We start from the raw sequence: 17,855 nt of genomic DNA, 5'->3' as shown, positions 1-17,855 counted from the left end.
TGGGCATGAGTGTGCCTTATTGCTCCAAATGTTTGCCTATCTGGCTCTTGAATGACTATATCACATGGAAACAGAGCCTCACATTGATTGCATCTAGCAGTGTTTTCCCCAGTAACAAGTATTTTGTTTATAGAGACAACAGACAGGGACAGTGTACAGTGTACTATAGACAGTGTGATAGGACAGCAAGTAAGGACAATGTTTCGGCTAAAAAGCAATAGGTATTTGTGAAAAATTGGGTTCTGGTTGAGGGGGGTGAAAGCCCCACTCAGGCAACAACTGCAAACCTTGTCAGGCTAAACCACAAAAGTCACTTACTTAACCCATGATTAACCCTTTGGTAGCTTGGCACAAAAACAGTCAAGCTTAACTTAGAGGCAATGTGTAAAGTATTTATGTAGCACACAAATAGTAATAAACAACTCAAAACACAACAGAAGAAAAATCCCAACCCAATCTAGAACAAAAGAGTCAAATTTAATAAAAATAATTGACACCAAAAAGGGAAAAATCCAATCAGTAGAACCAAAGCTATGCAATTTCAAAGATTTAGGTAATTAATGCACCTAAAAGCACAAAGCGCCACTTGCTGTCAACTGGTTGTGCTAGACTGGGGGAAAGACACAAGCTCTGGTTGACCGCGACAGAGTGTTTGCCTGAGATAGGGTCCAAGATAGACCCACTGATAAAGTTACCTTCTAAAAGTCAGGCTCAAAGAGTGCAGTTGACAGTGGAGGAGGCCACAAGGGGTTGGGCAAGCATTGTAGATGGGTGTTGCTGTAGCGCAAAGAGCAAGTCTGGAATCACAGATTTTTGTCGCTGTAGCATAAAGATCCAGTTGGGCGTCACGGACGCTCATTGCTGGAACATACCTTTAGTGGTCACCGCGGGATGTTGATTCTGTAGCGTGAAGTGCAATTATTGCATTGCCAGTCGTCACTGGCAGTCGCTGTAGCCGGTTCGCCAGAGCTTTGCATTGGTGGTCATTGCGGGTGGAAAAACCTTGATGTGAACGGGCTTGTTTGCGATCATAAAGACCCTAAAACTTCAGGACTTCACCTTTTCTTCACAGAGTAGCTCTACTTATGCCAGCCAAGGGGTATAGGACCTAGTGAGGCACCGCTTGGGGATTAGGAACTCAATCTAGCAGAAGCCAGCAGGGCTCAGGGAGGTCAAGGTGCAGGTCCAGGCAGGTCCAGTGCTTCAGGTCTGCTGGGCAGTTGCAGGGAGGATTCTCAAGTTTGTAGTGCTCCCTGTAGCTCAAAATAGGAGGTCAGCAACCTGACCCTTGGAGTCGCTCTGATAGTCCTGGAGCCAAGCAGCAAGGCAGGCCTCAAGCAGATGGGAAGTCCTCTGGGGTTACAAGGCGAGTTGCAAGCATCAGGGCAATCCTCTGGCAGCAGCAGGGCAGACCTCTGAGGTACAAAGCAGACAGCAGGCAGCAGGGCAGTTCTCTGAAGTACAATGCTGTACTTCTGAGGACCTCCGTATGTCCAAGAGTGAAAATAAGATTTGGTCTGAGGGTCCAATATTTATACCTGGTTCCAGCCTTGAAGTGGGAGAAACCTTTAGACTTCTCCCCACTACTGGTTCTGAATCTCCTGCCTCCTCTGCTCATGCTTCAAGAGGTCTAGTGTGACAAAGGACTGCTGTCAAGTTCTTTTTGAGTGTGCTCTGGGCTGCCCCTTTGAAATGTAAGTGGGGCAGGAAACAACTCCTTCTAACACCTATTGCCCCTTTTTCTCACTGTCTGGGAGGAATGCAAAAAGGTCAACTGCCACACTATCATCGTCAAGTGACCCAGCACACAGGCTGCAGGCATCATATGGTTAGGACAACAACATGCCAACTTTCAAGAAGTGTTATTTTCAGAATTGGAACTTAAAATCCAATTTTACTATTAAAGAGGGTTCTACATTACAATTCATTTGAGTGTAAACATGCCTGCTCTCAGTCAAAAGCTATTGCTTATTAAATGTAGTAAGGTAACATAATATTATCCTTTGGGAGCTATAAGCCTTGTAGTAGTGAAAAATTAATTTAAGAGTTTTTCACTACCAGGACATGCAAGACTAAAAAGTACATGTACAACTTGTTAAGCACACTGCACTCTGCTGTACAGGCTGTTTAGGTCCTACCTTAGGTGTGACTGCTAAGTATTAGAAAAGAAAGTTTAGGCCTGGCAAAATGTTTATTTTGCCAGGTAGAATTGGCAATTTAAAACTGCACACAGTCTACAACGGCAGGCCTGAGACATGTTTTAAAAGGCTACTTGGATGGGTGACACAATAAGTGCTGAAAGCCTACTGGTAGCATTTCATTTACATGCTCTGGGTATAAGTTGTACCACTTTACTAGAGACTTATAAGTAAGTTAAATATAATCAGGTTTCGGTCAATTTTACCATGTTTTACGGAGTCTGCCCAAGCACCTTAGCACTGATTACCAGTGGTATGGTGCACAGAGTTCTAAAGACAACAACAATTAATTTTAGTCACAGGAGGTGAATAGGCAAAATGTTTGAGGGAAGACCACACCAAAGGCTGCCAGGTCTAATAGTGTTGAGTAATTGTTATTCAACTGACATACCCATTTAATATCTATGTGGAGTTTGTCGATTTAGCATAACTAAATTTGCCACCTCTTCTTACCCTATCACTAAAGCATTAGTGCACTCAGCTCAGCTACCTGCCTGGAGTTTCAATACAGAGCTGTGCCCGCAGAATATCGAGGTTCTTGATGGCACCAAATGTCATGGACACAATATCGAAGGACAAAATATAAAAAGATAAATAAGTATAGATTTTCATTTTCTAACTAAGATCTAAATCTAAGGTATGTATCTTGATTATGTATATAACTTCAAGGTGCACAAATGTGGAGTCAACAGTAGTAAATGTATATTTCCTCTAAATACACTTACATTTTGATATTTTGTACCTCAATATTCTGTCTATAATATTAGTGTATTCCTAGCCTCAATATTCTATAATGCAATCAATAAGGAGAACAATCTTGGTCACTGGCTTGGTTCCTATATCAGTTTCTTCATTTGGTAATACAGTGGGAAACATGGTCAAGCTTGGGCTCAAAAAAATAATTGAATGTAAATCTTTTTTGCTTTTGCGTTAGTGGTGGTGAACCAGAGTCGAAGCAAGAGTCTAGCTTGGATCTGAGATCCAAAGCATGCACTATTAAAAAATTTGGCATGCAAATAATATCTCAAATACCCTGTAAACACATAATGAAGACTCTTTCAGATAAAAATAGTTTATTATTTTAACACTTATGTTTCAGTCTAGTAGATTAGATTGTATAACTAGTGTTGTATTGTGGCAACTACCTGAGTAAGGAATAGATTATAGAATGTGGAATGTAGAATGTTTGAGAATGGACTGGGAGGAATCTTCCTTGACAGTTGATGCTGAACTAGCCAGGGTTGGACTTAATGTATAGTACTGTATAAACCATCTTATTTTGTTATCACATCGTAGAGGAGGTGCGTTCTTTTAGTGTCAATGAGGATGGGATGGTGTGCTTAAGGGACCAATCCTATGTATGGATGCTGGAGGCAAGTGAAAGTTATTTCATGATCAAGAGCGGAACTGAGTGTAAAGGGCAAGTTATGGACGGATAGCAAGTGCTGAAAGAAGTGAAGTAAGCGATTTAAAGACAACAAGAAGCTGGAGTCGAAACTTGTGAGATTTCATTCTTGTGAGTGCTCAGGATATTTGTAATTGAAGTGTGAACACTAAGCTGTGGCGCAAGAGCATTGCAACGGCATCTCATGTGCGATGCTCGTGGGCTGTCAAGCTGAGGCCTCCAATGTGATCTGTCGCGTGCACTCCCTGAACCAGCTGGCCTGTGGAGGCGGTGATACGCATGTGAAGAACACTAAAGATTGTGACCGGAGCACGAACATTGGAGAACGTGGCAGCAGAGAAGTCCGTGAGGCAAGCACGAGACTCGAGGAACGCGGCGGCTGTGAAATAAGTGCGTCAGGGCTTGCAGATGCTGCCGCAAGGCTTAGAATGAAAAATATAAATATATATATATAATACAAACAATGAAAAGAAGCAAATCTACAAACCTGTACAGTTGGAGTTAGATGAGAAAGATTGGGATCTGATGCACTGGAAATATTGCATCTGCCAGTTTTCGTGTCCGCTGCCTTGATTGGTTGGTGAGATTGATTCTTCAAGGCAGCTGTATTGGACAAGAAAGAACACAAAGGGGCTAGAAATAAAAACCAGGAAGTTCTGTGTGGTTTACTTTTTATTTTAGGAGGAAGGATCTGTGTGCTAAAGTAAAGAGAGAATATATCGGATGACGGTGACTACTTTTGTTATATACATTTGTTATGTTTTAGACGCCGGCAACTAGGTTTGTTGTTTTAATTGTTTTTTAACAGACATTAGTATTGTTTAACGAAGTAATTTAGGCAGTCAGTATGCAATCTGTTGTTCCCCACCCATGTTCCTGGCTACTCCAGGGGAACCTGTGTTGCCTTGGAAACATTGACGTGATACCTTTTGAAGCAATGGGGGGACATTTTTGTAGCTAAAAGGAAATTAGCTATATTAAAACATAGTTTGGGGCTGGACAGAAGGAAGGTATAGAAAGCCTTGAAAAATGTAGTCCAACGTAATGTAGAGAATGAATCGGATATGGAAGAAAAAGTGGATGATGAATATGTTTTAGCAATGAAAGTGCTGAAGGAAAAATATGGGAAGAAATTAAGTGTGGTTGTGGAGTGACAGAAATGCTTTTTGCGGCGCAGTTGCCTAATGAAACAGTGGACCACTACATAGTGGCATTGCGAACTCTAGCAGCCATTGTTTAAATTTAGGGATTTGCATGAAGAAATTATTAGAGATCAGTTGATAAATCGTACACCTAACATGAAAATTCATGAATAATTGTTAAGTTTGAAAGAACCATAACTAGGAAAGTCCATTGTTGTTGCTAAGCGGATTGAAAATACTTCAAGTTATGTGGAGTAATGAAAAAACAATGAGTGTAGACAAGGAAGTAAAGTTAGGTCTGCAGAAATAGCTATTCAAGTGTCAGACAAGTTCAAGAGTCAAGTAAGAATTATAGAGCAAGAGGTTGGGGAACTCAAAAAAAGAGAGTACAAAACATGTTGCCACATCGGGGAACTGCCCTGCAATGAAAAGTAAATGTTTCAAATGTAAAAAAGAGGGACATTTTTCAAGAGTGTGTAGTCAAGGAAAAATTGATTCCAAACCATGTGTGAACATGTAACAGGGAAGGGACATAGAGGAAGAAGATTAAGCTGGATGTGTGTCAGATGAAGATGTAGATCTGTTAGTGCTGTCTGAAAAATTGCGAAGAAAAAGAAGTGAATGAGGTTAACAATATCAATGGACCATATCTTCCACCAAAGTGTGTAGTCAAGATTGATGGGGTGGAAGTAAACATGTGAACTGATTCATAATCGCCATATACCCTGCTTATTAAGGAAACTTGGTGTTGTGCAGGTAAAAAAGAATTGATGAGTACAAATGTGTAGTTAGTGGGATATGGCGGAGGAAAATGACCTGTATTTGGGTATTTTCCTACCCAACTTAGTTTTAAAGGAAGAGAGGACCCACGTCGGGTATTTTTAGTGGAGAAAGGAAAGGTTTTATTAGCTTTGCATGAGCAACGTGCTTTGGGAATAGTGCTGGACCCCAATAAAAGTAAGCAGATGTTAGTGTTAAATGAGAATGAAGCTGGAAGATGGGTCAAGGAGTTTCCGGTGTTCTTTGGACAAAAGTTAGGGTGTTTGAAAAGGTTTGCACATAAAATAATTTTGAAAAATTGAGCGATTGCTAGGATGCATAAAGCGCACAGTGTACCCGTTTTGTTGAAATGAGCATTGAAAGAAGAATTAAGCAGTTTGTTGGAGAATGGCATTATTGAACACAATGAAGAATCAGATTGGTTGAGTCCAGTGGTGATAGCGCGCAAACCAAATGGGAAAATCAGGATGTGTGCGGATCTCAGAGATTTAAATAGCAATACAGGGGTGGCTCGTCATCCCATACTTAATATTAGCAAGCTATTAGCAGAGATCAAAGGGGGTGTTATAATTTAACACTCAACCTATCGAGAGCATATCATCAAATATTGCTGCACTGAGATTCTAGACATTTGACATCCTTAATTACACCTGAAGGAGTCTTCCTTTTCGTGCAGATGTCTTTCAGACTTGCATCCACAGTATTCCAACATGTCATGGCGGATTAGATAATGTGAGATTTTTCTAGGATGACATATTGTTATTGGTGGCAAGTAAGAAAAAACATGATGATTTATTGAAAATGGTGTGTAGTATCCTAGAGGAGGCTGGCCTCATGGCTGAAGTGAGTAAATGCAAATTTGCACTTCCTAAAGTGGAATATTTAGGGCATACTATCTTATATGAGGGCATGGGACCGAATGTCAAATTGATGGAAGCAAAAGAAAGAGCTTCCTGTCCAGAGGATAAGGACCAGTTAAGATTTTTCTTAGGACTGGCAGAATATTATGCCAAGTTTATAAACCATTTTTCTGACAAAGTGCAACCATTAAGGGCTTTGATAAAAAAGGGGAAACGTTTATGTTTGAACAAGACTATCAACCCGCATTTGCAGACATAAAATTGTTTATTATTGAGGTGGTGGAATTGAAACGATTTGTTGTGAAAGACCATACAATTGTGGCAATGGACGCGAATATGCGTGGTTTGGTGCTGTTCTAATGCAGTCTTGTGGAGTATGTAAAAGAGTGGTAGCATATGTGTCAAGAACATTGAAAGGGGCTGAAGCGAACTACTCCAGCAATACAAAAGGAGGCATTAGCATGTTGGTGGGGCATCCAATATTTTAGAAACTATGTGTGGGGCACATAATTTGAATTGAGAGCAGATCACAGGTCATTAGTGGATGTATTTACCACTAAAGGAGCTGGAGAGGCATCTCCACACATTCCAAAATGGCTCTATAGACTGCAAGAGTTTTCTTTCAAAGTGAAGTATGTGCCAGGGGCATGTAATGTGAATGCTGATTGTTTATCGAAGTTGCCCAGACGAGATGTAGAAATGAAGAGGAGGATGAGAGGGTAATTGCTGATGTTTTATGCAACAGTTTAATTGCTATGTCAGAAAATGAATGGAAGGAAGCGGTGGCTAAGGATGTGAAAATGCAGAGAATTATTGAGTGTTTGTCTAAAAAATGGACAATGACTGATGTGACGATGACGATGTTATCAAATTAAAAAAGACGTGTGGTCAGAACTGTCATGACAGCATAGAATTGTAAGAGGTGAGAAGCTGGCAGCGTCATTTGAGTTGATGTGACCATGATGTGGAGAGGTTTGTGGCACAGTCCCCAGGCCATCCTGCCAGAGGAAGGAAAACAGCACCCCATCTCCAAGACAGTTTGACCACTGTTTGGGAGCAATACTTATGCACCCCAGGGTAACCATTAGGGTTCAGGTGACAATGGACATTGGCCTTTCAGGTTTATGCAGGAAAATGGCAACTTTCTAAAAGTGTCATTTCCAAAATAGTATGTAAATTCCGACTTTAGCATTAAGTTGGATTTTGAATCATTATTAAATTGAGTCTTTGAGATATAATCTCTGGCTGCTCCCAAACTGAATATACCCTTTATTAAATGTAATAGGGTAAGCCTGTGTTATCCTTATAGGAGGCCAGCTTTGCCGCATTGAAAAATAACTTTGGAGATTTTTCACTGCCAGGACATGTATAACACTAAATAAATATGTCCACCTTTTTAAATGCTATGCAACCGGCCCTATTACCTTTTAAGGCCTATCTGATAGATGACTTCTAAGTATTAAAAAGTAAGTAGGATGCCTGGCAAAAAAGTGTATTTTGCCAGGTTGAGATGGCAGTTTTAAACTGCACACTTAGGCTGCAGTAGCAAGCCTGAGATGTTTTACAGTGATACTTTAGTGGGTGGCACAATAAATGCTGAAGCTCACTGGTAGTATATGATTTGCATCCCCATGTTACCTGTGGAACAATATACTAAGGACATATAAGTAAATTAAAGGTGCCAATCATCTGTATGCCAATTTTGCAATGTTTAAAAGGGAGAGGACAAGGACTTTACCACTAGTTAGCAGGGGTAAAGTTCACAACGTCCTATGGCCAACAAAAGGCAACTATCTGGGGTGATGCTGTAAAAAGGGCAAATTAACAACACACAGGTTTTTGGCACAAAGCCATATTTACCAAATTGGCACGATCTGAATTTGCTCCAAATCCTAATGCCAAGTGAGAGTAGGCAAAACAAAGGGGTAAAATGGTATAGTAACTGATATACCTGCCTTCTTGTAACTTATGTACTTTACTCTGAGTCACACATTCTACATACCTGACCCCTGTACTGTTACGTAGGAATTTGTACATCAGAGTGTACCTCCAGTACGAATCCTTTGCTATACACTGTTGATTACCCTTTGCACAACAGCGTGAGTCTTAGCATCATGCAGGACAGACAGATTTAGCACGAGTGCTGCTGATTATGTCAACGACCCACGTACTGTGTTATTTTCTGCCATTCCCACAATGCAGTACTGCAGTGTTTCAAGCAGCACCCTATTGCGTGAAGGACAGTAAAACTGAGCCATTGTTTTTAAACATGAACTTTCCCCACCTTTGTCACACTCAGTTACAACTGAGATGTAAGTTTGTCACATGCACCGTATAGATGTCCAATATTGTTCTCGTATGCAGAGCATTTTTGTCCATTAAACCACACCTAAGTGTGGTTTTCATATAGCGTACTGCATGAACTGAATTTCTTCAAGATGGTCTCATGCGAACCGCATGAACTGAATTTCTTCAAGGTGGTCTCATGCGAACCGCATGAACTGAATTTCTTCAAGATGGTCTCATGCGAACCGCATGAACTGAATTTCTTCAAGATGGTCTCATGCGAACCGCATGAACTGAATTTCTTCAAGATGGTCTCATGCGAACCGCATGAACTGAATTTCTTCAAGGTGGTCTCATGCGTACCGCATGAACTGAATTTCTTCAAGATGGTCTCATGCGAACCGCATGAACTGAATTTCTTCAAGGTGGTCTCATGCGTACCGCATGAACTGAATTTGTTCAAGGTGGTCTCAGATTTGACGCTCAATTAAGATAAGGTACTGTGAAGTAAAGTAATTTGCTTAGGATCACACCATATGGGTAAGTGCCGAAGCTGGGTTTCTAATCTATTTTTCATGATTAAACATTGTGCTATTCAGCCACTGAATGAATATCTCCTTCTCTGAACCTTTACCAACAAAGGACACCGCTTTGTGTTCAACTATTACCCCCAGTTCCCTTATGTCCTCGTCCCATTCATAACAAGTGGGGAGATGACCATCTCCCGACAGAAAAAAACAAAAGGAATGCTGGGACCCTAATACTGTCCCTCCCACTGGGAGTACATAAGCAGCACTTACCCAGCATCCCGCCTGTTCTTTTATCTGTCTGTCGACAGACTGCATATGGTGTGCTGGTGCTGCTCCTGCTGGGCTGGAGTGGCGGTCTTCTCTTCTCCTCCCCGCGCCCGGCTGCCTGGCTGTGCGGGCGCGGGGTTTCCTGGACTGTCTCTTGGCCTGCCGGGCTTGCTGGGAGTCAGTCTCTGTTCCTGCCGGAATCCTGCTTGGCCGCCCGGCCCTTTGCGGCTGGGGCGTGTGCTCCTGTTTCCTTCCGGTTCGCGGGTGCGTCTTCCCAAGCCTGGCCGAGTGAGACATGCCTCGCTTGCGATGTTCCTCCTCATTCTCCTGGATTCCTGCTGGAGGTTGGAGGCGGGGGGGGGGGGGTGCCTTGGCGCTAGTGTTGGCCCCTGCCCGGGTGAGTCCCGCTTGGCGGCTTTTCCTTATTTCTGGCGAGGGTTTGCAAGGTTTCCCTTCGTTTTTCTTTCCACAGTGGCGCTTTGCCTTCCTCCTTGTTGGTGCTTCCGTCTCCTTGGGCCCTGGCGTTACACGCTGCCTTGCGTGCCCTTGACGGGCGTCTGCTATCGGTCGCTATAGGGCCCTTCTTCCGGAGTGTCTGCTGCATGTGCCTCTACGTCCCGACCTTAGTGGCTTGTGCTCTGCCTGCTGATCTGTTGCGTCGGCCAGTGTTTCCTGTTGGGGTCTGTCATGTGCTGTGGCGGTGTTTCCTGCTGGATGTTGTCACTGCGGCTGGGGTGGCGTCCTGGCGGCCCTACGGGTGTCTTGCTTGGTTCTGCTGTCTGCTCCTTCGGGTTCTTCGGGGGCGCCCGCTCCTGTTTGCGGCTGTCGGGGGTTGACTTCCCGGGGTCTGTTCCTGGGCTCCAGTCCCATGCTTCCGGGACCAGCGGTCACCCGAATAAGGAGGTGGTCCTTACGCCTCCTTTCATGCCCTCACTCCCCCCTGCAGCAGGGGTGCTGTCCTGCTTCAGATGTTTCAGTAAGCAAGGGACTGGTGTCGGATGCCTGTTGGTACCTTTCTCGAATACACCAAGTTTGCGCCTGCTGTTGATGGGGGTGGGGGTTCATTCGTGGTCTCCCTGCAGTTTGGGGGTATGTGCCATCTGCGGTTGATGGTTCTGGTCCCAGCAGGAGGTGCTGGGCCCTTTGCCATGCGTTGTCTCTCCTCCTGCGGGTGGCTGCCTCTGGAGTGGCCCTCGCTCGTCATTTCAGCCTTGACGGTCTCTGTCATGCCTTGCCTTGGGGTTGCGGGCTTCGCTGCTGTGGCTCTGTTTCTTTTGCAGGGTCTGTCTCACCGCCCCCTGTGCTTGCTGTGCGCTGGCTGTTTCCTGTCCAGTGGCACTCCGTCCCTGGGTTGTGCCTTTGCTGGCTCAGGGCTGGTGCGGACGCTGCCGTGCTGGAGTCTGGGTCGGGTTCCTCGTGGTCCCCCACCGTCACGCTTGTTTCCCGGCCTGGTTCTCTTGTCGGTGCTGGGTGCCTGGTGGTGTGTTTTGTCCGGTCCTTGTTCCTGGCTGCATGTCTCCCTTTTGCTTGGTTCCTGGCCCTGCCGCTTCTGCCGCTCTGGCGGTTCTTTCTTGTTTTGCCGGCCCTTGACGGTGTTCGGGATGTTCGGTGGTCGTCTTGGGTGTTGCTGTGTTTCTGCCTGCCTTTCTGGTGCGCTGGCCGCGGTACTTGTTTCCTCCTGGGGTTCCCTGCACTTGCGGGTTGGGGGCTTCCCTGGGTGTTGCAGTTGGGGCCTTGGTCCTCCTGGGCCTGATTGGCCGCCGTGCTCCTGGCCCTTGTTCTGGTGTGGGCGGTTGTTCTTCGGCTGCCCACGTCGCTGGTGCTTGCCCTCTCCTGGGCGTTTGGTCCTGCCAGGGTCTGCCCGCTCTTTCTGTCACGACTGCCGGTCCTGCTCCTCTGGGTGTTCCTGGTGCTGGTACTGTGGTTTGGCCTCGGGTGCCTGGGTCCGTGGTGTGGTGCAGTGTCCGCCTCCTCCTGGTCCCGGGGTTTGCGGCTGGTGTTTGTCCCGGTGCCTTCTGTGTGCTGGGGTTGCTTAGTGGGGGCTGGCTGTCTGGTGCTGACTCCCTCTGCTTGCCTCTTCCTTTCTGGGTGCTTCTCTCTTGGTTGCTCCTGGCTCTGGCGCTCCCTTTGCGCTGTTGCTGGCTTTTGGGGTTTCCTTGGCTTTGTCCTCGTGTTCCCTGCTTTTGGCTGCCCCTCCTGGTTCGGCCTTCAGTGCTGCTCGGTCTGGTTTGGGCTCCTGCTCTTCCTTTCCTTTGCGCCCTCCCCGGGGTGTGTTCCCTGTGCGGTTCACCTGCCTGGGGTTCGGGCCACTGCTGTCTGGGTCTGGCTGTCTTTCACTGTTGCCATGTCCTGGGCGCTGGCACCTGTTTTCCCCTCTTCTGTTCTGCGGTTGGGGTTCCGTCTGGTCTCTGGGGGAGGTTGCTCTCTGGGGGGGGGTCCTGGTCTCATCTGGTCCCCTTCCTGGATGCCTGGCTGGGGTCCACTGGGGTTTTCTGGCTCCTGCGGGTTTCTGGCGCCTGTTGGTCACTTTCTTTGGCCCTGCGTCCTTGCCTGTGCGCTCTCTGGCTGGCCTTGTGGGTCGCTCCGCTGGTGTCGGGCCCTGTTCGGGTGTGTCCTTCTGGGCCTGCTCCTGCTGGGAGTTCCCTTCCCGGGCTTGCTTTGCCTGTGGTTGGGTGTCCGTGTTTCTGCCTAGTCCTGGTGTCTTCCTTGTGGGATGTTGGCGTTGCCCCGGTGATCCATCCTCGTTGGCCCTCTTTCTGCTGCCTTGTTCGGGCCTGTGTGGGGTCCTGGTGTTCGCTGCTTCTGGGTTGGCATGTCTGGGGTTGCCTCCTGTTGCTCCTGGCCTGCTGGCTTCCTGCTGGTGTGGCATGGCCTCTGGCGGTGCCTCTTTGGTTTTCTGGCTGTTCGGTAGCTTTCCTGCCGGCTGTGGGGTGTGTTTGCCGGGCATTCCTGGTTCTTTCCTGGTTCTGGTGTCCTGGCTCGCTCCTGTCTTCCCTTGCTTACCCTGGGTCTGTTCCCGGTGTGGGTGTGTTTCGGGTGCCCCCCCTTCTCTTGTTGGGGTGCGGTTCTGTGATGTTCGTCGTCGCCTCTGTGGGGTTGGCCCTCCTGGCTGCGGGTTGTCTGGGGTCTGCTGTTGGTTGGCCCTCTGGCTTCTCTGCCTCCTCCGGTTTCCACTCGGCGGTTTCCCTTGTTTGTTTCTTCCGGCCTTCTGTATGGTCCGGCGGTGGTGGGCTGGGGTTCTCTGTGGGCCTTCCTGCCCTTTGGCCTTTGTGCTGCCTGGGCTCTTTCTGTGGACTGGTTGGGCCTGCGGGTCCTCCTGCGTGGCGGGTTGCTTGGCTCCGGTCCTGGCTTCCTGGTTCCTTTGCGTTTGTTGCCCTGTTTTTTGGCTGTTTCTTGGCTCCTCTCCGGCGTTTGCTGTGTTTGGGCCTGGTGGGTTTCTGGCCTGGGGGCTGTGCGCCCGGAGGCTTTTTTCCACTACTCCTGCCCTTGCTGCGGGCTTGGCCGGGGTGTTGGGTGCCTGTGCGATTCTCTGCTGTGTTGGCGCGTGTTTTTTTCTGCCCTCTGTCGTTCGGCGGGTTCCTGCCTGGTTGTCTCCTGGTTTGGGGGTGGCTGGGGGTTCCTGTTCCCTGGGCTTGCGCCCTGCCTTGTTTTCCCTCCCTTTGGGGTTGGGGGTTTTGGGGTTGTGGCCGGTGCCCCTGTCCCCTCCCTTGCTGGTTCTGTTCGGTTCCGGCTTGTTGGTTTCCGGTCTTTGTTGGCCTCTCTGTTGTTTGGTCCGCTGCTGGTTCTTTCTGGGGGCTTCTCTGGCCTGTGGTCTTTTGGTTTGGCTTCTTCTGCCCCTGCTGGTCTGGGTTTGGTGTCTGTCCTGGTTGGGCTGGCGGCCCCCTTCCCTGTGGGGTTTTTTGGCCTCCGGCGATTTCTGGTGTCTGCCTCCTTCCCTCTCTTTTCGGTTAGGTTGGATTCTGGCTCCTGGCCTCTTGCTGCGTCTCCTCCCTCTAGGTTGGGTGCGTGGTGGTTGTCGTTTGGTGGCCCTGGTGGTGCTGGTGTTTCTTTCCTGGGCCTCTTCTGCGAGGTTGAGTGGGCTTCCTCCTCTGTCCTCTCTGGGGGCCGGGTCGTTTGGTTTGCTGGGTTGGGCCTGTTTCTGGCCTGTGCTTCCCTCCTTCCTTGTTGGTCTGGGTGTTTGTGCCTGCGCCCTGTTGTCCGTTCTTGGCTTCTTTCTTTGGCCTTCTTCGGGGCGGTCGAGTCTGCTCGGTGTCCGTGTGGCTGCCGGGTCCTGTGTGCCTTCCTGGTGGTTCTGGGCTGGGCTTCATTGTCTGGTGGGTTCCTTGGCCGTGTCCTTTGGGTCTTGGTCCTGGTTGCCCTGTCTCCGGTTTCTCTGGTTGGCGGCCGCCTTGTTGGGGCCCTGGCCTTCTGTTTTTTTCTTGGTTGTCTCCGGTCCTTGATTGGTCCCTGGTGTCCTGTTCTGGGTTGCGGGCCGATTGCTTCCTCCGGTCCCCCTTTCCCTCCTTTCTCGGTGCTCCCTTGGGTTGCTGCTTTGTTGTGGTTTCTTGGGTGTGCTTGTGGGTTCGGAAGGCCGGTATTCTGCTTTGGTATTCTCCACTTGTTATGAATGGGACGAGGACATAAGGGACCTGGGGGTAATGCTCTATTACTTACCGGTAATCTTCATTACTCCGGGTCCAGTTGTCCTCGTCCCATTCATACTTCCCTCCCTCCCGCCCGGGCGGCCGGCCTTCCTGTCTGGGCTTGGTTGTACAGGCGGGATGCTGGGTAAGTACTGCTTATGTACTCCCGGTGGGAGGGGCAGTATTAGGGTCCCAGCATTCCTTTTGTTTTTTTCTGTCGGGAGATGGTCATCTCCCCACTTGTGATGAATGGGACGAGGACAACGGGACCCGGAGTAGTGAAGATTACCGGTAAGTAATAGAGCATTTCTAGACTTAAAGGGGTACACTATGTTGAATATATAGAAGTATTGCATGTTAATTCAATCTAACTCAATATATGTGTAAAATGCAGTGGCTGCTCGCTGAGGGAGTGCTGCGGGCCGGTGAGGCGGGGAAGAGGCAGGGTGGGGCGTAGTGGAGTCCGACATACGACGGGCAGGAGTAAGGTAAGTAATTAAATAAATACAACTATTTACCTTGCATGCGCTGCATCGCCAAGTTGAAAATGGTGAAATGGAAAAAAATCTTTCTTGAATAATAATAAGCATAAGGGAAGGAGTAGACAACTTTATGTTGCTATCACTACCTTCCCCTGACATAACTTAAACAATAAAGAGGAGGGCCAGCATTTCAATGGCAACAATTGCATTGATAAGCAAACTGAAGGGGACTTTGAGGTCTTCAGTGAGACGCATGTGAATTGCATCTCATGTCGGCTGCAGACACACAACAGAGAAGGACTTTTTTAAACTTTGTAAGCTCAAGTGTCCTGTCTTTTAGAAATCCAATTGGAAGAGAAAATGGTAGTGACTGGGATTCTTGACTCAGCTATACAGCTGTATTCTGGCTTGCCAGTTCACATGGGACGAATGCCCAGCCATTAAAACAGAAATGAGGTTCTTGACTGTAGCCAAAGCTGTGCGAGAAATGAGGTAACAGCTGTAGCCCGCACATGTCCTGCTTACTTTAATCTAAAAAGCAACTCTTACCACAGAATAATCCTTTCACAGTTTAACACATGTTCTTTATTTAGCATGACTTAGTTTTTGTTTGAATTCATCTGGGAGAAACTTTTGCCTGAATACTACCATTACAGGAAAAAATTGCTAAATTGGATAAACTACTAACAATTGGTTTTATGGTTTTCACTAATAGAGGCAAAATATCGAAGGAGGCCACACATTTGAGCAGGAGGAAAAGCGTGTTTTGACCAAAACAAATGTAAATAGTTCAGATTTGCACCTATGCATCAAGCAGCTTGATGCTCGTAAGTAAGGGAGGCTGTTGGTAGGCTGACCAGACTAGTCGATTATTGGAAGCTATCTCCGTGACATATGGCGGACAGGTCGCAGTCAGTGTCTTTCTCTGTGGACACAACCATATCTCTCACCAGGTGTCCAATTTCCTTTTTATGCTCCATGATTTCCTTGTTTGGCTTGCCCATTCCATTTCACCCGCTGAACTTTACCTCTTATTGTCTACATACGAATTGCTCTCTATTGTGCTCCATCACCTGAGGTGTAACCACTGTTTTCTCTACTCCATTTTATTCCAGTAAGTGGTAATCCTGGAGATTATCCATTGATCTCTATAACTGGCATGGGTGTATGCACTCTCCTCTGTGGCCGAGGTTTCCCAGATTGCTCTATACCACCAGCTTCTATCCATTGTTCTCTGTTCAGGTTATGATGGGGCACCTTTTCCATAGACTCTATCGCATTGGGATTCATTTATTTCTATGACTGTTAGTGGTTTTTGTCCAACCACATTCATTCAGTCCTGAAACAGCTGTGATTGGATCAAGGCTCAATTTTTAGGACGAAACCACATGCGATACACTCAAGACAACGGTATCAGCTTAGAGTGACATGTATTAGATGGTTGTATGTTAGAATGTTGTGGACAAAAATGTCGACCTTCCAAAAGATCATGGCAAAAATATATTAAGTACTAGAATATCATGACGTATATATAGGTAAGTATAAATTTACTATTCATAGCTCCACATCTACGTACCCTGAGCATATATATTGTCTGGGTACATATACGTGGCGTTATGTATAGTACACCTACACGTATCTTTACATGCTTCCCATTCTCAGTATTCTGGTAGTTGATAGTATGGCAATAATCTTTAAACAGTTGGATCTTATTACATGTCGACATTCTAGTAGTAAACCATATTACAGATGGCATGACATGAGAGACAACTTGGTCTTGGATGGAAATTGAGAGCACAAAAGACTTTGGGGGGCGCCAATGCTGAAAGTGGTTGATGGCCTCGATGGATAAATGTGGCCACTGGCACATATTTCATTGTATATTTCCACATCCACTCATACACAAGCAGTGCGGCATTGAAGCTATGTAAATTGTTATGACATTGCTCTTCAGCACTAATACTTCAGACTGGGCAATGGATAATCTTTCATCTCCGTTGGATGAATTAAATGGCCGAGCACTGCAGCAGAAGCACCCATGGTCCTTGGTCATAGGACTCAATCACTGACCAATCCATTAAGTATTACAGTCTGGCCCTTCCTGATATTGGTTGGTGTAACTGTCAATCATGACAAATGGAATATCTTTTCACTAGTGAATGGGGATGGTACTGCTACATTAAATATGTGAGTATGCCAAGGGAGAGTGGCACTCCTTCTTTGTTCACTAAAAACGATTTGGACTGTTTGGAGAATAAGTAACACAATGATCTGTGTCATGGGGATGATGATTCTTTCTTGAAGGTGGGACACTGCTTTCCAATCAGGTGATCTGGAAAGGCCTGGTCCAGACATCGGTCTTTGGGCGAGCGCAGGGAGCTCTGGGAGCTCTGGGAGCTCTGGGAAAGGCGGCCTCTCAGACACAGAGTCGCACCTGCAGACGTCAGACTCATTAAGAGTGACACCTCTTTCCAAACTTCACGGCAGCAGAGTAGTCTGGTGGAGGACGAGGAGTGGCCATCATGAACTCCCTCCCGCAGCATCCAACATACACAACAGGCCTAGAGTGGAGGGGTGTGAGAGATCTGGGCCCTTTCTCCCATAAATGCAGCCTGGGCCCCCCTTGCCCGCGATGGGGAAGCAAGAACTAGGAGTGATCACACAGAGATCAAAGCTGTCCAGGAGGGACCAGGAGAAGAGCTGAAACTGAATAGCCATTGTACACCCCAGAGTAGGAATCTGTTCCCCTTCTGTCTGAGCCATATGTATTCTACTCTGTCTTGCTTATCACTCACCCACCAGAGATGACGCAAAGTGCTGTATTTGGGTGGTTATGGGTAGGAATCAATTACGCCATGTATCTACTGTGGGTCTGGCGCACGGTAAAACTGCTTCATATTTACCACCCACCGCTGGTTGCAGTTCAGACCAGCCGATGAATGCGTCCCATTGACTCAAGGGTCTCACATTAGATGTATGTAACCAATCGGGATCTGGCATGTCTTTATTTCATGTTTCTGGAGTATCTAAGTGTACAAGGAGGGAAACAACTTCTCGTTCCATACTGCAGAGGACGACATAGGATTTCATCATCACTGGTTTCAGGCAACTTTAGATCTCTGCACACCTGAAGTCATCCAGTTCTCATTTGCCCTTGGTGCAACCTTTAAACTAAATGTGCCCCATTGCATAATGATCAATGAAAACCGCCCTTGCAGTTTCATGCATTTGCCACGGTCTGCAGTGAGGCCACAGTTTCATTCCCATGGTGGTGAATTGGTGA

The 17,855-nt window shown here is 46.9% G+C and overlaps 1 protein-coding gene across 1 annotated transcript in view; it reads right to left on the bottom strand.

Annotated features, from left to right (window-relative positions):
* Window positions 1–17,855, bottom strand: part of ITIH5 (inter-alpha-trypsin inhibitor heavy chain 5) — a 296,926-nt gene that overhangs the window by 245,323 nt on the left and 33,748 nt on the right. The window lies entirely within an intron of this gene.

This window comes from Triturus cristatus, chromosome 4_1 (genome assembly GCF_964204655.1).
Source record: "Triturus cristatus chromosome 4_1, aTriCri1.1, whole genome shotgun sequence".
Lineage (NCBI taxonomy): Eukaryota > Metazoa > Chordata > Amphibia > Caudata > Salamandridae > Triturus > Triturus cristatus.
The sequence above is the reverse complement of the archived record's forward strand: the minus strand, read 5'-3'. Positions and strand labels throughout refer to the sequence as shown.